An 8,015-nucleotide genomic window follows, 5' to 3' on the forward strand; every position below is an offset into this window, starting at 1 on the left:
ACCTTATAAATTAATGATAGGGTGACAAGATTTTCTATCCAGGTACTAGCCTGCAAATTTCTAAGGGAGTTCTAGAAGGATGAAGTGTCTTTTATGGCCATCGTTATGGAAGATAAGTGCACAAAGGGGGAGAAGTTGAGTTGGGAACCCAATTTGTTGAATCAGCTTCAAAAAGACTATCTGGACATATAGGATAGTGGTGCATAGTTACATTGTGGATGTCTCCAAATACTATTCCTTTTGGTAGCTTTGGAACTCCTAGAGAATTCTAGCCAATATAAAATCAAAGAAGACTCGTAAAAGTGGTTCACTTGTAGAACATATGTGAAAATTTTGATCTGGATAGGAAACTAGGAAACACGATTATGTTTTATTTCTATCGTGACATGTTGAGGAACACCATGAGGAAGCAAGCATGCCTTATTGTGAAAGAATTGGAAGAATTTAATTGAATTGCAACATTCAAGGTTGATGTGCACTATCTTTGAATCCAACCCTACAGGCATGATAAACAATAATGGCTAAGAACAATCTATAGGTTGATTATGTAGGACATTAAAAACATTGTTGATAAATGGGATGTAGTCTAAAAGGTTCATTTTGACACATAACTAGAGATAGAAGAGATACTAAGAAGATGTAAATTCAAGACTTGAAGAAAGACACACTTGAACATGAAATTCACTCTCTGATCATTATAAATTATGAACAGGGAGGAAGGGAATTGGAGTAGCTAGGAGGAGTGAAGTTGGGGAGGGGAGAGAGTGCAAAGGGATGGCACAAAAGGTGCATTGATTATTCAAGCTAGGAAAAAGTAGATGGATATGTGTGATTCCCTGCTTTAAACAATTTTTTTAAGGATCATTTAATAGGTAGAAGAAGCCAACAAATAAAATTTAGAAAAAATTAAACAAGGGCCATACAATGGAACCGCAATGGATTTTGGAAAAATTGTTATTATAGGCCATAGTGAAAATCCAACTACAACCACTAGAGATCATGCAAGAACCTTCACCGGGAATGGGAGAGAAACAGATGTTGCAAATATTAGCCAAGGCTATGGCATTTCCTAGTGAAAATATGTAGCAGTGTGCAACAGTTGTTGTGCAAGTTAACCTGGTACTTACTTAATTGAATTTAGATAGTCTACACAAATTGCAACAAAGTGTGGTGAATGAACTACAAGAAATGACCAATGAATGATTGCAGAATTAGACTAGGTGACAACAGTAAAAGAATCTATGTAGCATGAGAAGGAACAAATATAATAGGCATAAATACTAGTATAAGAATGCAAAGAGAAATGACACACAGTGATGGAATAAGTCTACCATGAGGTGGTAGCTAAACCTATGGAGACTAATATATTGACCAAGGGACTAATCATAAAAATTTGTGAGGCCATTCACATCCTAGAAAGACAAGTTATATATTTTTTGGCTCAGCAAAAACCACCAAAACCACTAGAGAAAAGAGATCACAATGACATGGATTATTGTTCCATGGAGTAGTACCACAAGTTAGCCGTTTATGAGAAAAAGCTTCAGGACATGTTTAAGAGGGATCATAGTTGTGGAATTATCTATTGTAAACTCAAGGGTCATTGGAAGTAATAGAGAATAAATGGAAGGTGGAAGAAATAATACAACAAATTATGTAGATTATGAGAGGATGAGATTCATAGAAAACCAAACCACAATACAAGAGAAGGCACAAATTAGCCATGAGATCAAATTAGTTCAAGATGAGGAGCAGTAGTGGAAGGACCTCTAAGGGGAGGAAATGAGAATGAATAAAAACTATAGTGAACTACAACAGGTAGTGCAAAGTGCAAGGAAAGAGGACATCAGTGTAGTCACAACATATCTAACCACTAAAATGGCAAGACCTTATTATCAAAATGGAAGGGTTAAAGAGTACAATGGAGATAGTGCACTGGGCACTGCAAATGTTAAAGGAGTTGGCCAAATCCAAGGCTCTATCTTTGTGGAAAGACTCAATGGCTTGGGAGGAGTCACAATTTTTTGTTGGGGTTCTAATGGTGATCATATTATTTTTGAATATTTTGTTGAAGTATAGGAAACAACAGACAGTGGAAGAGGATGATGTAAGGAAAGAAGGTGTAGCACAAGAGAAGCATCGTGCATAAAACATAAAATAAAAACTAGATGAGAATGTGTCAAAATAAAATCATTGTTGTTAATAGTATGAAGGCATATAGAAGAAATGGAAAATATATTCATGATGTACACCGTGAAGGATATCATTTGGAAAAGCTAATTCAAGGAGCAGAGGAGAAGTCATTAGATGATATTTTGAACATGGACCAGTTGTCTATTAGAGTGTATGGGATAGTTGGGAGATGTTGTCAAAAAGTGTTAGAGTAATTAGGATGACATGGAGGATTGGATAAGCTAGAAATAGTTTGGATACATGATGATGAAGGATATGCTAAGAAGCAGCAAGGAAACTAGATTTCTTTAGCTCGGGGTTGGCCCAATTTTCTGATGTTGGTGTTGTTTTCATATCTTGATTTGGATATTCTAGAAATTGTATCGAGTATCAATGCTAAACATTTATTTGGATATGTAATGTGTACATACTTATCAAATGGTCTATGGTTTTGAAGGATTTACTTTTGTTGTGTTTTATGTATGTTAGTATAGTGCATTGCACACCCTTTTTTGACAAACTAATGGAATGTATGACTAGGTTGCCTTCTATAGTTGTCTATGATTGTATGTAATGTCTCTTCTTATCGTTAACTTTACTTAGTAATGCTATATTGGGTTTGAGTACTATATTTTTCACCGTAGGATTTAGGTGCATCCCTTGAAATATGTCATCTTCATGTTATGGGTGAATGCATGAAAGTGGGTTACACTTTTGGGCCAAATGTTGTGATGAAATTTCAAAATTTTACGCTTTTATCGAATTGAACCATCAAACTTCATATGTGAATTTTGAATTTTGATTCGGAGTAAAAAGATAAATTGTGAAGAATTACGTTGTTTCCCTAATGATATTTTTCGCAAAAACAAATAGTGTCGTATAGTATGTTAATTTTCCATTAAATGAGATGATTTTCCTTGAAATTTTTCATACATCTTAAGAGGTATGTGTGTGTTCATGTAGCATAACTTGGTATAACATGTGTAACTTTTAAGATATATATATATATATATATATATATATATATATATATATATATATATATATATATATCTATATATATATATATATATATATATATATATATATATATATATATATATATATATATATATATATATATATATATATAGTAGCATGATCTACATGGAGAGAGCTAAGCTTTTCATATTAAAATTTACTTTTTTATGCAAAATTTTATATTTGATTAATTTTCAAAGTTGGCGAAGTAATGTTGCAATTGCATTTTGTAGACACGTGTTCGCGAATGTTTTTTCAACTATTTAATTAAATTGGAAAACCAATTGTACATTTTTGAAGAGAACTTGCAAACGAAGATAATGTTATTTTTTGAAATTTTTTCATTGTGTATATTTTATAATATTTATTTTTTATTCAACCTCTTTAAACTTGTTCAAGCATTATGTTTAAAAGAAATTAGATGAAAAATAACATATGAATTTGAAACAAGGGGAAAAAACATATGAATTTTAAAATTTCATACTCATACACCATTGGATAGAGGATTCCTTCATGAATCCAACGTGATCAATTCATCCACCTAAAGACAAATTTTGCCCTAAGTCCGCTAGGGTACAAAATGGTGTTGCGTGAAATTTTGCAGAAGGAGCTGCAACAAAAAAGGTCCTTGGTGAGGGTTGAAAAATGTCACCATAAGATCATTAGTGATAGTTAAAGGGCCTTTTTCACCAAAAAGGGTGTCACCAAAAGTATAGGTGTTGTGGTGAGGGGTGCTGAAATTGTAGATTTTAGGACTTCAGATCGAGTGCTCGATTGAGCGTTTAAATTTCAAATTTAAATATCTCGATCGAGGGTTTAGTAAATCCTCGATCAAATCATTTATGCAGTTAAAAGAGGCTTGATCAATCTACTAAGCTCGATCGAGGGTTTAGTAAATCCTCGATCAAACCATTTATGCAGTTAAAAGAGGCTTGATCGATCTATTAAGCTCAATCGAGCCTATATAAAAAAAGGTGAATCCCATAATTTAGATTTTATAATCAATAAAGCTCTAAAATTTAATTTTTTACGATATTTTAAAATTCCAAATTTTATTATAATTATTCTTATCATGTCATGTAGAAACCTTATTAAATTTAATATTAGTACTAAAAATTATTATTATTATTATTATTATTATTATTATTATTATTATTATTACTATTATTATTATTATTATTATTATTATTATTATTATTATTATTAAATTATATTATGAGATCTGATATTAATATAAAAAAATTAATATTAATATATTTTAATTTAATATTAAATTTATTAATTTTGGATTAATATAATATTATTAACTTTAATATAATATAAAACTTGTTATATTATAATATATATTAGCACAACCACATTAATAAATGTGGTTGATATACAATGCATCATCAAAAGAGTCATTAACACAAAAAGAGTCATACAAGGTGACTCAATATGTTAATTTTATTTAAACTACTTTTTCTATAAATCTAAAATAATAAAATATATAATAATTTTAAAATGTTGAAGTAATCATAACCTAAAGATACCTAAAAACATAAGGTCTTAAACAGTTTCAATTGGAAGACATGAAGCGCTCTATGTATCTTTGATTTCCATGGAAAATTATCATTTTCCCTATAGGTGAATTTACAATACACATTTGAAATATTGCATTAAAAATATGTATTATATAAAAATAATAATAAAATTTGTGTACAACATCAAAATAATAATTGTTAAAGTATTTTAATTTTTTTGAAATATAAAGGAGAGAGAGTGGGAGAGAAGGGTAAGAGAGAGAGAGGGGGACACAAAGATGGAGAGAGGGAGAGGAGGAGAGAGTGGTTCTCAGCTTACAATTTTAGATTAGGAGAATAAGATTGTATACACAACACTTCCATCTAACTACAAAAACCTAGTTCAATCATCCTCCATTGCGCATCGAGTGAGACTTCATCCACTCTAAGCATGATGCTGAAAGGGTACGTGCTGAAGAGGGTTTTGTTGGTTGATTTTGAATGAAAACTTGAGTTTCTCTAACCTTGCACCAACAATGACAAAATATAGAAACCTTTTTTTCAATTATGAAATAATTATTGTTTGATAACTATGAAATTCTAACAAAATAATTATGAGAAATTATTCAAATATGTAATTTCACCGTTTTAACATGGAATAAATCCCACATAAGTAAAATAAAAGGTGAAAGAGGATGCATTGTAGCTAGAAACTGAGGTAAGTTGAACTTGGGTTTACCTCATTATGGTGGAGTGGAAAATAGGTTTATAACACCAAATGTAGCTTGTTTGAACATTATTTGAGATTTTAATTACTTCAAGTTGCAACCATGATATTTAGGAGGAATGATTTGAGAACCATTGAATTTTTTGGTGAGCCAATTTTATTTTCCTTCCTATTGCAATTTTATTTCTAATATTATGCCCCTTTCTTTGCCTAGGACTATATTTCATTACTCATTTATGTGAAGTGGATAGGTAGCTGGGATTGCGACTGTGTGGTTAAGAAATAATTGAAATGTTTTTTAGTTGGTATCCTAGGATATCTTCAAATTGGTGTAGTTATCTAAACATTCTTAATTACATGAATTTACGGTTTTTTAAAAATTATTTTTTATTCTTATTTATTTTTCTTGAGATTTCACATCTTCCTCTAGCATTTTACTCTTTTGAATATATGCATGATCTCGCAATTCCACACATACTAAAGCCTGGTAATATTCTCATTGTCTCACCAAATCATATAAAGATTCCTGATAAGGTATAGATGGATCTCCTTGTCTAGGATGGCAGAGTTGAGGCTAAGATAGGGTAGCGTGAAACTTCAACCTTTGTGTTATAATTTGTAAGTCATTCATTGGTCCTAGAATTTAGAATTTTAAAATATTTACAAATATCATCTCTCTCTCTCTCTCTCTCTCTCTCTCTCTCTCTCTCTCTCTCTCTCTCTCTGTCTTTCTAGAAATTATTTTGATATAGTGCATGTCAAAGTAGCATTAGGTGCATACATGGTAGAGATATTAGTTACAAAATTCAAAAAATAGCTAGTCTATATTTTAATGACTTCCCTTAAGCATGAGATCCAAACAATAGTTTATTATTTATTGACTACTATTTTATTCTTATTTATTTTTCTTTATATTGCACATATTCCTCTAACATTTTACTATCTTGAATATATGAATCATCTCACACTTCCACACATACTAAATCCTGAGAATATTCTCCTTGTGTCACCAAATCACATAAAGATACCTGATAAGGTATAGATCTATATCCTTGTCTAGGATGGCAAAGTTGAGGCTAAGATAGGGTACCGTGAAACTTCAAACTTTGTGTTATAATTCTCAAATCATTGATTGGTCCTGGAATTTTGAAATATTTACAAATACTCTCTCTCTCTCTCTCTCTCTCTCTCTCTCTCTCTCTCTCTCTCTCTCTCTATTGAAATATTTACAAATATTATCTCTCCCTCTCTCTTAAAATATTTACAAATATTCTCTCTCTCTCTCTCTCTAAATTATTTTGATGTAGTGCATGTCAAAGTAGCATTAGGTCCATACATAGTAGAGATATTGGTTTCAAAACTCTCTCTCTCTCTCTCTCTCTCTCTCTCTCTCTCTCTCTCTCTCTCTAATTATTTTGATATAGTGCATGTCAAAGTAGCATTAGGTCCATACATGGTAGAGATATTAGTTTCAAAACACACACACACACACACTCTCTCTCTCTATATATATATAATATTTTGATATAGTGCATGTCAAAGTAGCATTAGGTCCATACATGTTAGAGATATTAGTTTCAAAACTCTCTGTCTCTCTCTCTCTCTCTCTCTCTAAATTATTATGATATAGTGCATGTCAAAGTAGAATTAGGTCCATACATGGTAGAGATATTAGTTGTAAAATTCATATAATAGCCAGTCTATATTTTGACTACTACAAAATTCATATAATAGCCAGTCTGTATTTTGACTACTGCCCTTTGACATGAGATCAAAACAATAGTTGATTTGTTATTGATTACCCTCTCTCTCTCTCTCTCTCTCTTGAAATTATTATGATATAGTGCATGTCAAAGTAGCATTAGGTCCATACATGGTAGAGATATTAGTTACAAAATTCAAATAATAGCTATTCTATATATTGACTACTGCCCTTTGACATGAGATCAAAGCAATAGTTGATTTCTTATTGACTACCATAGATAGAGTTGAAGAGGGTGGATGTTGAGACATATGCCTGGTGAGTTGGCCACTTACCTATTTAAATGGAAGCTTATGTCTATATTTATTCTTTCTTATCCCTTTGGATACTAAAAATGATTCAAAGATAAATATTTTAAGAAAAAATAAATAAAAGAGACTGTAAATGAAACTACCTACCATCCCTTATTGGATTTAATGTGTCCCAAGTTTCTCAATAACTATTACATGGAAATTTTAAAGACAGGCCAAATATTCCCTTATGTTATGAGCTTTGAACATGCATCACATCAATGGATGGTATTCATTCTGTAGATAACCATATAATGGGGATATATTCTCTACTTAAATGAATTATATTACTTGAAATTCAATAATGAGCATGTTACATTTTTTATGCATTTGAAGTAATTCTTCAAGAGGAGTTAGGCAACACCTCAATTTCATGAGTTGTTGTGCTTAAAACCCTAATATAGGAGCTACATGACAAGAGGTAAAGTCATTAGCCTTACCTTGAGTCACCACATCTCTCTCTCTTATCCAAACCATAATTTGACATCCTAGTTTTATTTCGCCTAGGGTTGGGTTTTACAAAAGAAACATAAAACTACCAA

The sequence above is a fragment of the Pinus tabuliformis genome, chromosome 2_2 (assembly GCF_031772625.1).
Source record: "Pinus tabuliformis cultivar Carrire ecotype Pingquan chromosome 2_2, CPIR1, whole genome shotgun sequence".
Lineage (NCBI taxonomy): Eukaryota > Viridiplantae > Streptophyta > Pinopsida > Pinales > Pinaceae > Pinus > Pinus tabuliformis.